Here is a 21,231-nt window from a genome sequence, read left to right as displayed (position 1 = left end):
AAATGCAGTCAAACATCTTAAGAGGTGCTCAGGCATGAGCACACACACACACACACACACACACACACACACACACACACACACACACACACACACACACACGCGTATGTACAAATACACCAATACGGCAACTGACGGTAAAGACAGCAAATCTATTTGCCAGAAACATTTAACTATTCAAAACAAAATTAGTTTTAGAAAACATTTCAACGGGGGATTTGATTTGTGTGTGTCTTATTGTACAATATCCAGTCATGGTATAGATTTCTTGCATGGAATGATTTACCCAATACATCAAATAAGTCCCCCCGGATAAGGTGTGAGGGACGGGCGTGTGTTCAGTGAATGAGAGAGGACACATGTGATCAGGGGGAGGGGAGGTTTGGGCTGAGAAAAGCACTTTCACTTTCACCGCTGATCCATTTTTGGTTATTAAGGACATAACCCTGTCCATTAGGTAAAACTCATGGAGATTACCTCTGCGCTCCTGCTGATGCTGAAGCCTAAATTGAGCTCATAAAGGGGGAGAACCCAGGATGACGGGTGTGTGTGTGTGTGTGTGTGTGTGTGTGTGTGTATGTGTGTGTGTGTGTGTGTGTATGTGTGTGTGTGTGTGTGTGCAAGCACAGATGGGGGTGTAGGAACGTGCGGCCTCTACAGCTTCCCCACCCCAGCTCCTCTCGATCCAGTCGGCCGGTGAAGCTCTAACTTTAATTAAAAGTTTCTTCCCTGTAGGTGACCTACCTCCCTCTCCAAGGTGAGCGGGTGTCAGCCAGGGAGAGAGCACGTGCGGGGTGAGGCAGGAGCGAGAACTGATTGTGAAAAGAGGGAGGAAAAAAGAACGAGGAAATGACGGGAACAGAAACGAAAAGAAAGCTCAAAGGGGAGGCACTCTGCAGGGAATTGGTGGGATGGTACGGTACTCTGTGCCGCTCTCTCTCTCTCTCTCTCTCTCTCTCTCACTCTGTCTCTCTCTCCTCACTCTCTCTCTCTTTCACTCTCTTACCGCACTGGAAATTAGCGAACTGAACTCCTCTGGCAACTCAACTCCTCTGCCTGTTCATTTAAATAGTATAAGATCTACTTCTGTTTAGTTCTATGGAACAGGTCCAACTGAGTTGGTTATAAGACAGGGATTTAATTCTAGAGAGAAGAGAGAAGCTCCCTCAATTTGTCACAGGAGTCAAAGGAGTATTCACTTTAAATGTGCAGAATCACCTTATCTGCTGGCTTGAGGGATGTTGCTCATTTTACTAGGTGCTCCTTGCTTAAAGTAATCTGTTTTAAGTCAAAAGCCACCAGCATTTTTTAGAACTATCCCATTCCTTTGCTACAATGTACGGAGTACAGAATGAAAACAGTCGCAGAGAAGATTGGTCATTTTTACAGATAGTGTCTTCCCTTGTGTGTAGCGCTGGAGAAAGTTTCCTAGTGTAACTAAAGACAGACAAGTCGGCTGCAGTCAAACTGCCTAACCCATCCTCATCCCGTCTCCCCACACGCACACACACAACCTCTCTTGCACACATACACACTTAAACACTCTCACACACGCACAAACACAACCTCTCTCTCTCTCTCACACACACACACACACACACACACACACACACACACACACACACACACACACACACACACACACACACACACACACACACACACGCCCAGTTCCCTCTCCCCATCCCTAGAGGCATCAGTTCTGCCACAGCAGTGCTGGACCAGAGGAGGAGAAGGGTGGACGGGGACCCCTCTGTTTCACTTAGTGTCTGTCTCTTCCCCTCCCCCCTGTGCCTCCAGCTGAGCCCCCCGTGACTGAGACTTTATCTGCGTTCAATCACGCTGAGGCCCCAGCAGGCGGGATCGTTGGCCACCTCCGGCTTCCGGACATTGAAATATGGCCACAATTAGCCTCGGACACAGTTCAATGATGATAAAGAGCATTCGCACCTTTTAGACCATGATTAAAAGGCCTGCCCACTCGCTCATTGATCGAGAGAACTAATTTCACATTATTATTATTATTATTACCCGCTCCTTGATTATAATGCACTCAACCGTTTTCTCCTTCCTCCGTCCTGCTGGGGTTTTCTCCACAATGCTCTGTCCCTTATCTTTCCTTCTCTCTCTCGCTGTGCTTTTCTCGTTCTGGCAGTGGCAGAGGCTTCTTTATCATTTACACATCAGCAACTGTGCATTGCTCTCCTCTCTGCTCCATTTGCCGTGACTCCTCTTCTCATGTAGGCCCACGCTACTCTATCTTGATTCACACGATTCAGTCGGCACACGCGGGGGGGACAGGACACGACCAGCTCTCCTCTCGGCCAACCCGGGCCGCGGCAAACAAACACGGGGTTCCGAAGTGAATATCACTGGGAGAGGCAGAGCCTTGAGAACCCCCTCGTGTCACACGGTACCCCGCAAACACACCAGTATCGCCACACAGAACACACACATGCACAGATGGACGCCAACACAATCACAGAGCCCCCCCCCCCCCCCCCCAAAAAAAAAAAACTATGCAGTGAGGAAAGTCACTCTTTACAGAAACAGGTTGATAAATGGACGGGCAGTAATGAAATGGAGACATCAAGGAGCATGAAAAGGAGGAGAGGAGGAGAGGAGGGAGGGGAGGGGGCAGTAATCCTGCAGGAGGAGAGCTGTCTACAAAAGGAGAAAAGAACGTGTGTGCAGGAGAGAGAGAGGGGAGCAGAGGAGTAAGAAGGATCGCCTTTCGCCTGTGTTCCATCAAGGGAGAAATTACACATTTACCAAGGTTTTTTTCTTAAGACGACGGCCCCCATAGATCAAACCACTGGATGTACGAGCCAATTTTCAACATGAAATATAGACACCAGGAATCAATTTCACCTGTGTTCTCTACCCCCCTTCAGTTCCCAATGTGAGCCCTGTCCTTTTAAAGGGACATATCAGGCCATGTTTTATGTCTTCCCCTTACACATATACTACCCCATATACCGTTATTACAAATGTCCAGCACATGCAAGATATAAGTATATTAAAAAGACTTATTTAAATAAATCACTCAGACCCAGTCTATAATTGAAGACTCCCTCTCAGGTAAAAGGCATTTTTAAATATGCATTGAGAGCCCTTGAGAAGTAGAATTTCAACATGATCCACTCCATTTAATCCCTCTATTTGCAGTATACCTGTTATGATTATAGTGATACGTGTGGAACGTTGTCTCACGTTACTCTTTTTCTCCATACGCTCCAGACTTTCAGAAAATTACATTTGAAATGCCTAAAGACACACCAGAATTAAGACACAGCTGTTACTGTATCTCTTGCAAAGGCCCTACAGTTATTGCTGCAATCTAACAAATGAACCTGAGATCACCATCATTGTTGTGTGTGCTCGCAGCTCTTGTTTTGGTTGGGTGTAAATAGCGATGATGTAATGTTTTTACATGCTGACTGCTTCTGCAGAACTGTCAGTGGCTGGACAGGGGCGTCCCACAGCTGGTGCCCTCTGCACCTGGGGAACAGGAAGTGATCTAACGCTCCACTTCCTGTCTACTTTGCAGACACGCAGAACGGATACAGGAGTGGGTGAGAGCCTCTCCCAGCGGGAAGGACTGTCCAGAAAAGAGTAGTCCAACTTGAAAGACTTCACACTACAGAAGGATCAAGAGAGAGGGTGTCGACAGACTAAACATATATCAAAGACAGTTCCGCTCTGTCTACATAAGCATATTATATGACAAAGAAATTGTGTCTGGAGTCACACAGTCAGTGTGACTAAGGATGAAATAGTGTGTGAACTAAAAGACTAAGAACTAAACGAGTGTATACTGTATCTTCCAAGACACTTGAAGGCACTCCCTCTCACAAGGGAGACTTTGGTCACTTAAAAGTGTACTTGTTATTGAGCCATCCGATAAAATGCTGACTAAGACTGCTTCGTCGATTAAGATGTCATAGTTTCAGTATATTCCTTAAAAAGCAACTCCGCAACTTTGTTAAATGGTATCTGTCATAGACAAGGAATGTAGCAGTGCTTATTCCACCTCTTTATCTCTTTACAAGAAAACTCCAGAAACGTTACAGGAAGAGAGAAGCTCATCACTCCCACCACCCCCCCCCCCCCCCCCCCCCACCCACCCCTCCTCCTGCCTGTCTGAAACGCAGGCCCCACTGAAGTTCACCTGCAGTCGTTGTCTCCGCAAGCAATTACCACAGATCCAGTAACACAGGGCGCCGCCGTTAAGCAGTGGGAGGATCTTCATGTAAAATTCACTTAGGTGCCATATTTTTCCTCCCGGACAAGATTAATTGTATTATAACTCGTGCTGTCGAAGAATAATGGCCGGGCTCCTGTCCCACTCAAACACGCGGCTCTTGGCTATTTCTTAATCCATCCCAGAGAATTGAGGTTAAGAGGGGATCTCCTGGAGGTTATCTGGCTTTCCTCCATGAGGCGAGGGAGATTGATGGGCTAAAGGGAGCAGGATGTGATGGCCATATTCATATGGTAATGTGCCATTGTCAGACGGTCTGCGTGGTTTTCTTAATCTCGGGCTGTGGTGAAATTGAACAGACCACTTTTATCACACACCTTGATGATGCCGTTGGAGATGCGATAATGCAATGTATACTGTGAACATGACACACTTTGTGGAAATACAGTTTTTTCTGTGTGTGAGTGTGTGTGTGTGTGTGTGTGTGTGTGTGTGTGTGTGTGTGTGTGTGTGTGTGTGTGTGTGTGTGTGTGTGTGTGTGTGTGTGTGTGTGTGTGTGTGTGTGTGTGTGTGTGTGTGTGTGTGTATAGTATATCTTTTCTGTGTGTGTGTGTGTGTGTGTGTGTGTGTGTGTGTGTGTGTGTGTGTGTGTGTGTGTGTGTGTGTGTGTGTGTGTGTGTTTGTGTGTGTCCTAATCCTTGAGTAGGTGTGATAACTCAATCCGTGAGTATGTGGTTCTGCTGTTGAGCCGTAGAACAAAAGTCTAAAGAAGCTCTGCGGCTCTTACCTGGGTGGGCAGCACCAGGCATCAGGAGTACTGCGGTTTTTATATATTTTTACATAATATATCTTTAGAAATACTGTAATTTCATCGAAAGAAAACAGTAAAACATAAGAGTGTACACCATAACAACCACCACAATTTAACATGGAGTTTATAATTGTACATAGAGTGCAGGTAGAATTTTCTGTAAATGTTATTTGTCTAGAAATAAAATGTATTATCTTAGAACAAAGTAAAATATCTGTCCACTGTAGTGATTGCCCACAAGCAATACACTTCTTTTCCATACTGAATTGAGCGATCCCCCTGTATTATATCCAAAGATTCTGCTTTAAACTCCTCTGCAGTATTTTGGCTTTATGGCTATATGTCATATATATTGCAGAGCCCCATAGCTTCCAATATGTCTGAATTAGTGTTTTTGACTCTTGGTCACTATTTAAGTGCCCATCGGATTTTTGTATCCTAACGCTTGTGCATGCATTTTTCTCAATATTATCCACATGCTTCCTAACCCTAATCAATAGGCATATTAATCATTTGGGAGCAAAAAAAAAAGTGACAAACCAATTATTAATCTGCCCTGTCAAGTCCAATACAGTAATGAATTTACTAAAAATGGTCTTAACTTCATCCATTCATTAACTGCTGATGGGTGGCAGACTTCACAATGTCACCGGATTTTCTCTGGTATTGACGGCAACACTGGCAGCTAATTTACAACCCTGCTTCTGGGAGCTGGACTCGGCACTAATAAAATGGAGCTTGATAATCGTTAAGAGGGTCGCCAGACAGGAAACACAGCCAGAACACATCCACTCTACAAACAGCAGCCTAAATACTGCATAGAATATTTATATATTTAAAATGCATTTATATAGATTTATAAGGTATATATGTATTTATCTGTGATCTGATCAGGGTATGCCTGTGTGTATGCATTGGGAAAGAGCAGTCCACACAGCATAAAGTTCTAGGGTGCCAACAGAGATAAGGCAACTACTTAATTCAGTTTAAAATATTCTCCTTCATTCTCAGTTCCATAGCCATCTTAGACTGCTGGCCCATCTTCAATTGATCTGGGTTTTCTAATATAAACACAGCTAAGCATCTACCCCTCATCTAACCACTAGAGGGCTCTCTGCCTGGCCATTTGTCTGCGTCTTCATCAGCTCTCATTGATGTAGGTGCTTTACACCCCAGTAAACCAGCCATCGACTAAAAACAAATCAAAGAAGGATGATGTATTGAGAAATCATTTACTGGCACAACCTCTCTCTGGTAACTGCAATTAGTGAGCATTCAATGAGTTGGTGAGCTTCAGCTAGAGACTGCGAACAGACTTTGATTGTAGAAGGGCAATGAGATAGGATGAAAGAGAGAGGGAGAAAGAAAGAAAGAAAGACAGAGAGACAGAAAGAAAGAGGAAAGGAGAGAGAGACAGAGAAAGAAAGAGAGAGAGTGAGAAAGAGAAATCACACCACCCTTTCTCAGAAATATTTTTCAAGTTTCATGGCAAATTAAGTGCAGTCTCTTTGCATCCTCACGCAACAACTCCACTGCCCAGTCTAAGATCATGTACTATTTATACACTTAATGTTGTCGAGTGGTCAACCCCTCTTCCGTCCCCGCAACCCCAAATTTGCATACAAATGAAGTTCTAAATGGGCTCAATGACATAATTGACTTGCAATTAGAAATATTCGGGAGCTGGTCACTCCGCAGTGGACAGAGCGAGTGCGAAATGAGGGGAAAAAGGGCTGTTTAGCATATTAATGAAGCTCATTAGCTGTCACTTCACTGGGCTGACAAGAGGACTTATATATGCAATGGCCTCACGGCTTAATTTGGAGCCCGAGCTCTGTGTGCTAATTGTTTTTGAGCATGTTTTCACTTGATTGTCACAAAATTGTGCGTCGCACCAAAGGAAACGGCACGAGCAGGCGACATCGCTCAAAGCCCGGAAACAACACAAAAAAAAAAAGAAGTCAAAAGCCCATTGCTTCGTTTGTGTAATTGAATCATTAGCCACATGAAAATAACTATAACAATCACCTTTCAAAAGCATGCTGTGGCAATAGCCTGATCAGCCCCATGTGTGGGAAAACAAGGCTGTAGGCGCACTATAAAAGAGAACAGTTTCACTTATTCACTTACGACCAAGCCTGGGTGCTTTTGCTAGGCGAGGAAAATGGAGGTGCACAAGTGCACATGGCTCTTTGTGTGTGATATTATCTCTCCCTCTCCAAGGATAAGGATGGAGCTCGGTGTGTTTGTTTGCTTGGGCCCCTAATTATCCACCATGCTGTACTGTTTCCCTGGATGCTGTTGGCAGCGTGGTGCGAGCTGGGTAAGGGTGGAGGCGTGTGTGTGTGTGTGTGTGTGTGTGTGTGTGTGTGTGTGTGTGTGTGTGTGTGCAGGGTGGGGTGGGGGTTGAGGTGGTTATCGCGCAGACAGGTTTAGCACCCCCACATTGTAAACACAGGCCCCAGCCGCCTCCTCCTGCTTGTTAACATCATCTGCGTCACTCAGCACACCGTTACTGTCAGGTCCTCGCTGCGCCGCGCGCAATCAGCATTAACCATGTCAGGCCCTTAATGGGGAGGCCGTAAAACCAGCTGACAGGCCAGCCAGCGACGAGCGGCGGCAGAGACAAACTGCCTCTCCCCGTGCCTGTGCACACACACACACATTATCGCATACTGTAGACACAGACACCTCACACACACACACACATACACAGATTAATATAAATACACACACACACACACACACACCCTCCCATCTCATCACTCCGCTTCTCTGCCTACCTGCCTGCCAGACTCAGCGGTGCACAGGAGGTTGTGGAATGAAATTATAATAACAATAACAGGGCCACACAGATACATTTTGCTGTCAACAAGTGGGAAACAACCACTTGATAACAACACCGCTCTCTAAGCTGTGATTTTTCTCTCATTTGGTACCTCTGTACTGGTCCGTGTCGGCCCTCAGGAAAATTGTCCATTAATCTGTATGCCAGCGTGTGAGGGTAAAAGGCAGTTTGGGTAGAGCTAGGGGCTCAGTAGGGATTGTTTGTGTTTTGTGTTTGATAATAACAATACATAGCAAAGTAAAAACCATATCATACAATTCATGTCTAACTGTGCCACAGAGGCTTTGTTGTTTTCTTGGAGGAGCTACTGATATAGAACAAAACTAAGACATTAATGTCAAACTAATATGATTTGCTGGTACTAGACAATAATGAATGATTTAACATGTACTGGGATATAATATTGCACTTCAGAACAGTGGCAACATATCTCAGGGATGATGCTGTTCTCTATATAAAAACAGGTTTGTATTTGTTATACACGTCACATTTTCTCCCAAGTATCACATGTGGCAATATGCATACACGTGGGGGGGGGGGGGGTGAATCAAATACCCCATCACCCATCCCGAATGGAATAAACTGGATTGTTATTATTGAGAGTAGCATTCCATGTTCACTCGAAGCTTATTATCCAAGGTGACCTGTATTTGGCATATTGCTCATTTGAAGAAAAAAAACTAGGTTGTTTGTTTGAGGCAATCCAGACAAAGTGCCTTCCACAAGGACATAGCCATATCCCCATGGGGTATGAGCCGTCAGACACAGAGTCCTTATGACCATTCTTCTGCATATTATATTTTAACCTACTGTGGCAGTTTGGCCTAATGGTTACCTGTAGCTGAGATTTGTCAGTGAGCGGAGGAGATGCGGGTGGAGAGATAGAGAGACAAAGATGGACAGAGAGAGAAGGGGGAATAGAGGGAGTGAGAGAGAGAAAAGAGAGAACCAGACAAGACTAAACAGGTCTCAAGAAGCAGTGGCACCCCTCTCCAGTGGGTGTCCACTTTGTGAGTCAGTACTTCATTTAGGGTAAACAGACCATTTTCTCTGCAGTCTCTCTATCAGAGCCCAATAGAAAATGGAATAGGTGCAAGGCATGGAGAGACAAACCAGGGACAGAGACAGACAGGGGAAAGGGCACGATAAATTCAAATGTCAATCACAGGCATTGGTTTGTAGCAGGTAGCTAAGGTCTGGGCAGTGATATTCAAATCAATTCCAAAACACACGCAATGTGATGTCTGTCATAACAACGGTAAAAAAAAAAGACTGCCCTGATAGCATGCACGCAGCATGTTAGCTTGCTTCTTTTGTGGGGGGATTCTTTCATTCATGACAAAACAAAGGGCATCTGAGAAGACATCTCAGACCTGACGCAAAAAGAACAAAAAAAAGTTGGGGCATCAAAGTCATCCGCTGTCATCATGTATCCAAACATCAAATGTGACATTTGAGCGTCCATATAGCCTCGGTGAAACAAAATCCAACCCCCTCAGGCATAGTTCTACAAGAAACTAGTGATCTTGAAGATGCTCACATATGCTACTGTCCATCGGGTGATTTTTTTTAATATTATTTTTTAAAGGATGAACAGAATACACAACCACATCTGATGTTGCCCTTTGCGCAAATGGCTCTCAGGGCACAAAGGCTAACTGCCTCCTCCCGCCGGGGGCCGCTGGGCGCTTTTCGGGCTGCCGCTTTGAGACGATCTCTCTCCAGGTAGACTCAAATGGCCACTGCTGGGAACGCGCTTGACCTTTCCCTCCCTGGTCTAATCTGATTGTGCCTCCTTTATGTAATCAGCCGCTAAAGGTCACCGAGCTATTTAACATGGGAACCCTTTAGCTATGGAATTTGCCTTGCAGTAAATTACCTTTATTATGTTTCACTCACATGTCACCCATGCAGAAAGCTACTTAACTCCTTGGGTGTCAAGAGTCCTACAAGCGATAATGTTAATGGTTAATCGTTAATGTAACTCTGTCCCGTTTGAGGGTAAATCATGTGATGTATAGACAGAGGGATGGAGTGACCGGGCCTGGTCGTAGGGGGCTTGGTCCCACATTGACAGCCAAAGAGAAAAGCAAAATAGAGAGAGAGAGAGAGAGAGTCCCTCAAGGATGTCCAGTGTATTATGGGGCAGCAGTTTCACTTCACCATTCCCGGATATTATTCTTTGTTCACAGCTCAGGCATATTTGAGGTACCAGACTCTCAGACTGAGTAAAGAGGTCTTCTGGAGTCCAAACCCAACCTTTTTGTTCTGCTGCTAATAACATCAGTGTCTGGTCGGAACACGTCTCCGCAAATATCAAATCCATACGAAGCCAACTGTCTGAGGAGCAAAAGGAACTAAATGTCAAGCTCAGCGTGGTATCAGGTTAACCCATGACTGATGCGAATGGCGGACTAATGATGAGCTTGTCATTTGACTTGTGGAGTGGGCCACCAGGAGCATCATGATCTGCCGTTGGGGTCACCAGCCGTAGGTGGACCTGCGTCTCCAGTGTCATTCAGTCTCGTATGGAGTACTGGACGACTTGATTTCTCAGAGACTAGAGCTGCAGTCTTGTGAGGAGGGCATGAAATGCGCAGAGGGAAAGGTGCTTTTAAAGATACAGGGTGAAGAGGGACGGAGCGGTAAATATGAGCATGAGAGAGAGGCACCGTTAGGACCACTCAAACCACTGCGACAGAGCACAGCCGTGATGATGAACAGGGGAGGGGAGCTTATGTTTATTCATGGAGATCATGTTGGAGTGGAGTTAAGATGGAGTTAAAAAGATCAACATCTTTTTACAATTACATTTATATTTACATTATATAGCATGCTGATTAGATAGATAGATAGATAGATAGATAGAGAAATAGATAGACAGATATATAGATAGATAGATAGATAGAGAAATAGATAGATAGATAGATAGATAGATAGATAGATAGATAGATAGATAGATAGATAGATAGATAGATAGATAGATAGGTGGATAGATAAAGACACATCCAATCTTAATCTGAATCGCCCCTCAGGTTGTTTTCATGTTTCTATAATAAAAATGAATCCTACCCAGACTCACTCCCCACCATCATGTCCTCAGATGTTACCATGAGACGAGACGCTATGTAACCCTCACAGTATGATCCAGCACAGCTCTGAAAACAGTCCAAATGAAATAATTCATGTCTGTTTGGTCCAAATGGGAAAGCATCATTTTCTAATCGAATCATATTTCACCCCTACTAAAAGCCTCCTCAGGAACAATTAAAGATAACAAATGAACATTATCCTATTCAAACAGATCCACTTGTACATGCAGCCATAATTCAAAACCAATTGTAAAATTGCTTCTTCGAGAATGTGCGGCAGGATTTAATATAATGTTTCGGGTCCTTTCATTAATCAGCCGCTAATGAGATTGAAGCCTAAGTGTTGATCTTTGGTGAGTTGCGCTTTCCCAGAATGTGAAAACTCAACAGTTTTTTCTCACAGGAATCTCTCATTTCAAAGTGCTTTCCCAGTCTAAAGGGATGGTCATGTAAATCAGCATTAAATCACTTCGCCCAAGCACCAGGACATTCACTTGCATTTGCTGCCTCAGATAAAGCAGCTTGCTACATGTGTGTCAGACCAACACTGTTTTTCTAGATTTTGTATATATGCACACTTTTTTTTAACAGCATTTCAAACCACAATGATACAAAGATATGAAAGCAGATTTGGATGATAAGTTGTTACTTTACTGTGATTTAAAAACTGCTGAAATTCATGTTAGGCAAGTGGTATAAAATTAACAATAATAGCAAATAGCTTAAAATAATCAATGAATTTATGTTGTTACCTTACCTGTGTGTAATATGTTTGCAATGATTACTTATATGCAGTGTTTACCTACACTGTAATTTACAAAATTACCTCAGAAAAGGACTAAAGGCATTTGGGGAAAAAAATGGTGTAATACAACAATTTTCTTCTACACACAGACCTTTAAATCCAATTTACTATGTGTTCCTTAGAAAAAATACTCAGTACAGAATAACTTGTACCCATTGTTTAAATCATAATGAGGAGTGTATTTTAATCATATTTATTTATCTTCATTTTTATAACACTTTTGCTGAGAGCCTTACACAGCAGCAGAGTGCATTAACTAAATGTTAAGACTGCCGGTTAAAGCAAAAAACTGCATTTCCATGCATTACTTGCATAGAGGCAAACATAAACTACTTTCAAATGCAAGTGGTAAAAGTAAAGACTTAAAGCATTGTTTCAATGCCCTCGCACTCTGAAAGACTAATATGAAGGGTACCCCATTTTCCATTATGCATACATACATTATGACATGATCTACCCCTTATGCAGTTCCAGCAGAGGCCTCAGTGACTCTCGAGTGGAATTAGGCAATGTTTTCAGAAACTGCTGTGCTAACACTTCCTGTAATGAGGTCTTCATGGGTTGTGTTCAGGATGGGTTCCAGCCCTTTAAATGACCACACCAAGGAGTTTTAATGGGTGGAACACTTCGGCTTGGCCAGAGGTTGGGCAAATAGTGCTCAAATCAGGTAATGTCCCGGTAATATTTTGCAAATCAGGTTTCTATTATTTAAACGACTTTGGTGCAGGGGAAGGAATCCTGCTGGCACACGCAAACAGCAAGAGTCGGTACGAAATGATTTAATGTAATGGGAGGAATAAAGCATCGTTAGCACAAATTAACTTTTGTCAGCTGGGGTGATCTTGTTGGGTACTAATGCCACTGGCAGCAGCTGAAGGTAGCAATTTGTACGCAGGGGGTAGGGTGAAGTGGAGTGCACTCTGACGCGCATTTAGCTCCCCCTCGGCAGCCGCGGTCGTGGCCATTCCGGCATTAGTTTTTTTTGTCTTCCGGAGTTCAGGCTGTGCCAGGATGAAGAATGCCCATGTTTAATTCATGCCATTTGTGTTTCACTCGAGGCCAGGAATGGGCCTCAGTCCATTAATTAGTACCAAACGGCCATTCAAAACAAGATCTGCCTTGTAAGGGTCGCCCATCTCGCTGGGCCAAGGTGTGCGGCTCTCCAGGCCAGAGGCAACCCAAGGACCAACTACAAAACATGACACACACAATGTTTTAGTCTAGCACTTTGACCATATGTGAGGTACCGGGGACGTGCACAGGAATTTTGAAAGGCAGTTGCTTTGCCCTGGAAAAAAGGGGCAACACATTCATTTTTTGTCACAGCCGCTGCCACGCCCCCGTCATCTTATCGCAAATTTTGCCAATGTAATTTTAAACTCTCACTAACCACCGCTGCCACGCCCAAGTCATCTGATCGCAAATTTGCCAATATCATTTTAAACTCTCAGGAACCGCCGCTGCCACGCCCCCATCATCTGAACGCATATTTTGCCAATATCATTTTAAACTCTCACTAACCATTGCTGCCACGCCCCGGTCCCCTGGTCGCAAATATACATATTTCCTTCAGAGGGGCAACTTCAGTTGAGGAGGGTAAACGGGCAGTTGCCCAAACAACCTTAGCCCACTCCTGTGAAAGTCCCTGTGAGGTACCCTCCTGAACAAAATCGGAATATTGGACCTGAAAACATGAATAAGTACTGGAATTTCAACTCGTCCATTTAGACTTGTGACACGTTGAGAGAGCATCCACTGTGACAACTGCAGTGAAGTTTAACATATCTGTTAATTCCCAGAACCATACATTCAAAAATACTGACAATTCAGTTAGTCTGTTTGTCAAATGTACATTTCAGAATTATAATGTCTAGTAAACCCATTGCACCACACAGCTCTATCTCTGCCATATTTATGAGTTTTGTGTCTTTCCTATCCACTGCAAACCAGGTTTCAAAGCATTTAAGGCAACAGGGTGCAGAAAAGAAAATCTGAACACTAATAATCATTACAGAATAACCCTTTTGGGCTGGCAGGAAAAGTGAACTGTATGACCACAGCAAAGAAGAGGGCAAAAGAAGGACTGTTTTGTAAGCCAGGTAGATTTGTATCATGTAATATGGAAGCAAACGCGTTATGTGTTGATGAATGCAGGCATGACTAGTATGATGTATCCCTGATTTGTCATCTTTTTAATTAGTGTACCAGCATTCCATACCAGGAAACAGAGAGTATTTCACACAGAACTCATCACAACCACAACAGCACATGACACAACCGGTCTTTACTTAGTAATGGCATTCTTTTTGACAGCACATGAAGGCAATGACAAAAAAGACACTCTTGTGACTGACAATGTTGTTTCTCTTTGGAGTGGTGATATAGATAGTATTTTTCTGAAACATCATTTGAATATGTGTGTGTGTGTCTATGTGTGTGTGATATGTTAAAGTGGGACTACAGTGGGATTTCAGTTTGCTGATGGGGTGGTGGTGTTGCAATCAGTTGCTTGAAGGTGGTTTTGTCTGTGACAAAAAGTAAAGTTCATGTGATGCTCTTGAGAAGTGGGACCTGTCGTCTTGATGACATATCTAAATCTGCTTAGTTAGTGGGGTCTGGCTAAAGGATTATCAGCCCGATTTGAGTAATAGACTCCTCATTTAGCCTTAATGCGTTTTGCATAGAGAGCAACCTCCCCTCATCACTCTTAAAGATGAATCGGCTTCCCAGACAAAATTCTAAAGATATTAGTCTAGCGGCAACTGCATAAATCATAAGATTTTTACTAATGGGACCAAAGTTAAACACACTCCCTCCCTCTTAGACACACAAGGAGGATTATTATGATGTCAAGCCCAGTGGTTTTCTGCACAAAGGTCCCTCATATTTACATAATCTATTATGCTTCAACCAACTCCAGGACTATTTGCCAGGGCAGACTGAAAAAGGAAGAAGATACGGCAGGATATGGTAACACAAATTAGATTATTAAAAACCTACCCTAAAACATTCTTACATTTTATGAACTGTTGGAATTGTTTAAATCTAAGGGGGATATGAATATGGTGTCTAATAGCTGCCTAACATACCTGACACTACACAAAAGGTCTTTATGTGTGTGTGTGTGTGTGTGTGTGTGTGTGACCTTACTGACCTAAAATAATTTCACATTCAGGTATGCAAAAATGGTCACAGGAGCAAACTATTATTTAGCAGGTGAGTTGAATTAAAGTAATCTCAGCACTGAAGAAAATTAAACAAGGCACAACAACACAACTACAGTATCAAACAAAGGTTTCCTTCTGAGAAGTAAACCAACCAACGAGGAGCTGAAATGACAAGTCTGGGTGCAGAATCAAAAGGCGGCTGGTATGTATGTTCGTTTGTGTGTGTGTGTGTGTGTGTGTGTGTGGTGTCTGTGCAGGGCTTTTGCGAGCCGCTGAGTAGCAGCCTGTCAGGCAGGAGAGCTTCTCTTCCCTTCATTAGCCATGCTTCCCCCCGTCACTTCGGCTGTGTGAGTGTGTGTGTGTGTGTGTCTGTGTCTGTGCATGTGACTCGCTCCCTATGACACACACACACACACACACACACACACACACTTCCTCTCTCACAGACACCTTCTTACACGCATTCATTCTTTGTTTTGCATGTATCCACGTCGCATTCCCTTTAAAAGAATAACATGATTGTGCAGACATCATGAACACTGTTGTACACTGTAGAGCACACACACACACACACATCTGCTCTTGTTGCTCGTCAGTGGGCACAGTTGTTGCACTGTCTATATGAGCATGTGTGTGTGTGTGTGTGTGTGTTCGTTCATGTGTGTTTCTCACTTCACGTGGTTTGTTTTGTTTAATTTGACAGCGCTTTAACAAGGCACCGTGGCTTGTCAGGTGGGCCCTGGATGAGCCGGAGGTGTTCTCTCGAAGCAGACGTGTGTAAAGCAGAGAGGCACTTTGAACACACCCCGCTCGCACCACACTCTTGAGCGCTGCCATCCGCACGCTGCAGGCTTTCTTTCTCCTCTATCTTCCTTTCTTTTCTTTATTCCCTCCCTTGGTCTCATAAGTGCAGAACTGAGATGGAGGAGGGGTTGGGTGGTGAGGCGAGGTGGGTTTGGGGTGGGGGTGGTGGGTGACTTGTATGCATGGTGGTGGGGAGTTTGGTTTCATGCCTAGTCCAACTAAAATCCCACTCACTCCCTCTTCCCCTTCTCGGTGGAGTCTTCAATTCATCGTCTAAACTCCAGGGAACCTTTTCAAGTTTGTCAAAGCGGAGACGACTTTGGTCTCATCCCCTCAATCTTTCATGCCAGCTGGGGGGGGGGGGCCACTTCTGTCCTCGACTTGTTCTGTGGGACGCTTTGCTCGTTAAGGGCAGACGAGCCCGAAGACTGCTGTGTCACAACATATCACCTCAGCCAAAGACGGAAAAAAAGCATTGGGAGATGAGGGACAGCCCAGCGGGGCCCGAGCGACTGCATCAAGCTCAGGGCAGCCATCAGGGCTATGTGCCAAGGTGTAATGGGGAGTGGAGACAAACAAGGGGTGTAGTGCTCAGAGATACAGAGGGCACATGGAAGAATTAAAGGTAACTAAACTTACCTGCCACTGTGTAATTACTGTGTAAGAGACAGTGACACTGCAAGGCCCAATATTCGTGTAAAAAGCCAAATTAAAGGCGAACAAGAAATTACTTTTGAATACGTAACCCAGCTGGCTTTCTTGTGCTTACCACGCTTGGTACTCTCCTGGGCTCCGTATTCAATCATTTTCAGCATAGTACAGATTTATTTCAACACATTGCCAAGTAACTTCTTTAACAGCGGCTCTCCTAGAGAACTTCTTTTTGGGTGCGTAGACTGGATATTTAAACAAGGTAGCGAAAGAAAGTCCACACTTCAAAATGTGTTATTATTTTCTTTCCCCAGCAGGGTCATTGTAACACATTTTGGCATTTAGCCTTACTCCTTTAAACACATTGCCGACAGATTATTTTGTAGACATTACAAGTACATTGAAAGGACTCCAACAGTCTGTTAAAAGATAGAAAGATATGCTAACATCATGTACATCTATAAATGGGATCAATAATTTGATCTGTATTTTTTTCATATTGATTTTTTAGGAACATTTGGCAAATGATGAATGAAGTTGACACTAATGATTACAAAGAAAATGTTTTTATGTGCCTCTTTGGAAAGAGCTGAAGGGAATTAAAAAAAAGAGGTGCACAGTTTGGAATATCCTGCATTTAAGTTGTTTGAAGTTTGAAAGACCCCTGACCTAAAAAAGAGGTTTTCCTGTCAACTCAAAACATTAAAGAGGTAGCTTGGGACAAAATATGTGACATTTACAGAAGTCAGATAGCATCTTTGTCAAAGCAGCAGGAAAGATAAAATCGATAATGCAATACCACATGGCGCTTCTAAGATGAAAATTGTGACATCTGTAAAGTGTCCTTTCTTTAGCAACAAAAACCCCAACTTTGCTTCAATACAACATTAGCCCTCGGGCCATGCACCTGTACGTGTCTGGAGGAAGTGAAATAAAAACTACAGATGTTTCGGTTGTGTCTTTTAGTGGAAGTTTGCCTTTAAGTCTTTGTCCTCAACCTCAGGATGCTTTGTTTAATCTATTTGCAGCTATGGTCAGTTTCTCCTTAACTGAAGATCACCATTTTAGATTTTAGTCTCTGTAAGGCATTGCCCAGCACTGCCACCTATGGACACTGAGAAGGGACTGACACTTAAAGTTGACGCAGAGGTACAGCGTAACAGTAAAGGTGAATACTATGTTCAAACTGAATGTTGCCAACATAAAAATTGGCGAATTACTAAAACATAATTTTTTACAATCCACATTCCAACCATTTCATGGTCATATATTGAATGAGGAAAGAAGCATTCCATTTTCTGAGGGAAAAAATGTCCAAGAATCTAACCCCTAAATATGGAAGGTGGAAATGTTAGTCATCTGCCAAGTGCCAGGACTCAGTATCATTCATCTTTGTGCCTGCTTTGTCGGCGTGAGCATTCAACTTCCTCTAATGCGCAGAGCTTGACAGCGGCCATTTTCCATGGACGAGGGGGCTGAAGAGGCCTGTTGACCCCTCTCCACCACAATTTTCCTTCATCAAACTGTGAGACTTCATTAACTTCCAGGGTAATTTCAGGACTTTTCAGAGGCTCAGCCATTATGCAGCGAGCTGTCAATTACACTGCCCTGCCGCAGAAATGAAATCCAATAATAAAGTGTTTAGCATGGAGGTTCTTTGAAGGCCATGAGATTGTAGTTTCAACCCTTTCCCGGGTTTAACAGCGTGATGTGTTTAACCGTGTCAACATTTTAAACAGTATTCTTCAATGAGGCATATGTTTTTTAAAACCATGTTTTTCTCTTTTTACATTTTTTTGAAAACTGTGCAAAACTAAATTTCTTATAACATTTGCACTCATTTTGCTAATCTCTTGTTCAAATGGAAAGGCATAAATAGCAATGGATATGGCATAGCAATGAAGATGAGAAAACTGGGTGTTTCTTATCACATCTGCAGTTTAAAGCCACATGTGGTATTGTGCGGCACAAAGAAGCTGTGTAGGGTATGTGTGGAATTGCTGCCCCCTCCTGATTTAAAAGAGGTATTTCTGCAGTTGGTGTGTCAGAATACAGTCATAAAGTGTTAAATAATATTCTGAAATACAACCGAAATTTGAATTGGACTGTTTCAATGTATTTACAAAAATCTAAAATACAACTGAAATAACTGTACTGGAGACACAAACACAATTTTTTTGTGACTGGAATTACTCTTGGGCAGACACTCTAGCACAAATTGCTCAAACACCGACCTACACAAAGCGTCTACGATAAGTTGGTCTCTTTTGAAATCTATTTCCCAAATATATACACATACTGTAAAAACGGCTCCCTCCCCCAGAGCCATCAGCTGAGGCACCCTGCTGTTTTGGGCCACTCACAGAGCCTGGGGTCCAGGCAGAGGTCAGCCTATCAGCTGATCCCTAGGTTCTGTGGGGGGTCGTAAACAGTGGAGTGCCACTGTCTATTGGCCACCACAGAGACTGTTTCATGAAACCTACATTCCTCTGTGGACTGTTTCAAGTCTCCCCCTGAGGCATGCCTGGACATGCATCTCAGCCCCTCTCGCCCCTATATAAGCCCGACCCCCTCTCTGGCCATTTTGTGGGAGCAGAAGCTGGAGAGAGGAGCACAAAGGATTTGGGGGACTAAGTTCAGAGACTTTCTTCATTGCCGTTAGTCTTTAAGACAGTGAGTGTTCTGTTATTACATGTGTGTTTAACTATTAAGTTTGTACATATTAGTGTAGATAAATACCTGTTATTATTTGTTGTATTGAGCACTCACTGTCGGACCGCTTCTCATTCAGGATACTGTCACTATTTCATGTTCACTCTTGTTGTACATAATGATTCATTTATTGTATTTGAGTGCTAATGTTTGTATATAATTGCATTATTTCATAGAAACCACGGATTCATGCGTGTTAGAAGTCCTTTACACGGATAATTCCAGCATTCATTCATATCTTCACTGTGTGTTGGCAATAAACCTTTTCATCATTGGACTTTGGCATTCTGCTGTTCTTACCGGACAGCCTGTGGCGATTGTAACTCATCATTACCAGCAATACAGTCCTTTCAAGGGGATTCAACAACAACCCCCTATTTTATACATACTAATTTAACAATATTAATCTAACAGATATTTTTACCAAGTCACCTAAATTCTATATGTATCCTGGGGATGTTTCATCCAAATCATTCTAGACAAATGAGCAGCCCAAAAACAAAAGCAGAAAGGACCCCAGCCACTGTGCACTCCACTGAGCCGTGTTCATCTGTCTTGGCAGATATATAAACTTCTCTCTGTCTCTTTTCTTTACTGGTGGCTCTAAATGATAAATAAAGTGTAAGGCAAGTTTTCCGAGGATACAAATGCCAATGATTCCCCACAAAATGTCAACCATGACAGTCAGATGTCCGATAAGCATCTGTCTGACCCATTTGAAGGCCTATTGCTCTTCGCAATGGCTGAGTTGGAGAAAACGGAAGCAGATTTTACCTCCCTCAAGCAGGATGCATCTGCGAGACAGCTCAGTGGTAGTTGCTTACAATCCACATGCATCAGGATTAATGTCTAGCAAATGGAAACGGTCTTCGCTACCTGGAACATGATGCAAAGAGTAAGATATTTGAGACACAGCCCTAAATGGCATGTCACAAAACAACCTGTGTGCTTTCTGCTGCAATAGAACTCCCTAGTATCAATGGCTATATCCCTCCCTTTATAACTGTCAGGTAAAAAAAAAAAAAAAAAATCAAGACAATGTGTATTATTATTTACAGTGGTACAAGTATTTGACCCCCTGCCGATTTTGCAAGTTTGGCCACTTGCAAAGAAATGCGTGATCTATTATTGTAATGGCAGATCGATTTTAACAGTGAGAAACAGAATCCAGAACAAAGACATCCAGAAAACTGCATTTTATAACCGTATTAAATGATTTGCATTTGATCGTGGAAAATACGTATTTGAACCCCTACCAAACAACAGTTCTGGCTCCCACAGACCAGTTATGTGCCCACGAAGCACACAGATTAGTCCTCATTAGGCCTAACAAGGTACACCTGATCTTAACTGGTGACGTGTATCAAAAGAAACCTGTCCAAAGAATTATACTTCACACCTTCAACCTCACCACCATGGGCTCAAGACAGGACATGTACAGGGCCGTCTGAAGTTTGCCAATGGACACTTGAATGATTCTAAGGAGGATTGGGAAAACGTGATGTGGTCAGATGAGACCAAAATCAAGCTCTTTGGCATCAACTTGACTCGCCGCGTTTGGAGTGGGAAGAATGCTGAATATGACCCCAAGAACACCATCCCCAACGTTAGGCATGGAGGTGAAAACATTATGCTCTGGGGCTGTTTCTCTGCCAAGGGTACAGGGCGACCAAGAAACGTTGACCAAGAAACGTCTGACGTCTGTGCTTGCCAACGAGGGTTATTCCACCAAGTACTACGTCATGTTTTGCTAGGGGTTCAAATACTTATTTTCTGCAATCTACATCATAACTGTTATAAAATGCAGTTTTCTGGATGTTTTTGTTGATATTCTGTCTCTCACTGTTAAAATAGACCTACCATTACAAATATAGATCACAAATTTGTTTGCAAGTGGCCAAACTTGCAAAATCAGCAGGGGGTCAAATACTTATTTTCCCCACTGTATAGATAAGAGCATATTGGGTAAGAACATCAAGTGAATATGGCTAACGTCTGAAATGTACAATACGTCAGTACGGTCTTCACACACGCCACTGCCCTTCAATAACCAGTACCAATCAAGTAGCAATGCTGGCAAATAATGCACTTTAGTGGTTACACATACCTTTCCATACTTGTCCTTGCACACTCTGGA

This window comes from Sprattus sprattus, assembly GCF_963457725.1.
Source record: "Sprattus sprattus genome assembly, chromosome: 4".
Classification (NCBI taxonomy): Eukaryota; Metazoa; Chordata; class Actinopteri; order Clupeiformes; family Clupeidae; genus Sprattus; species Sprattus sprattus.
This window is presented reverse-complemented; position numbering follows the sequence as displayed.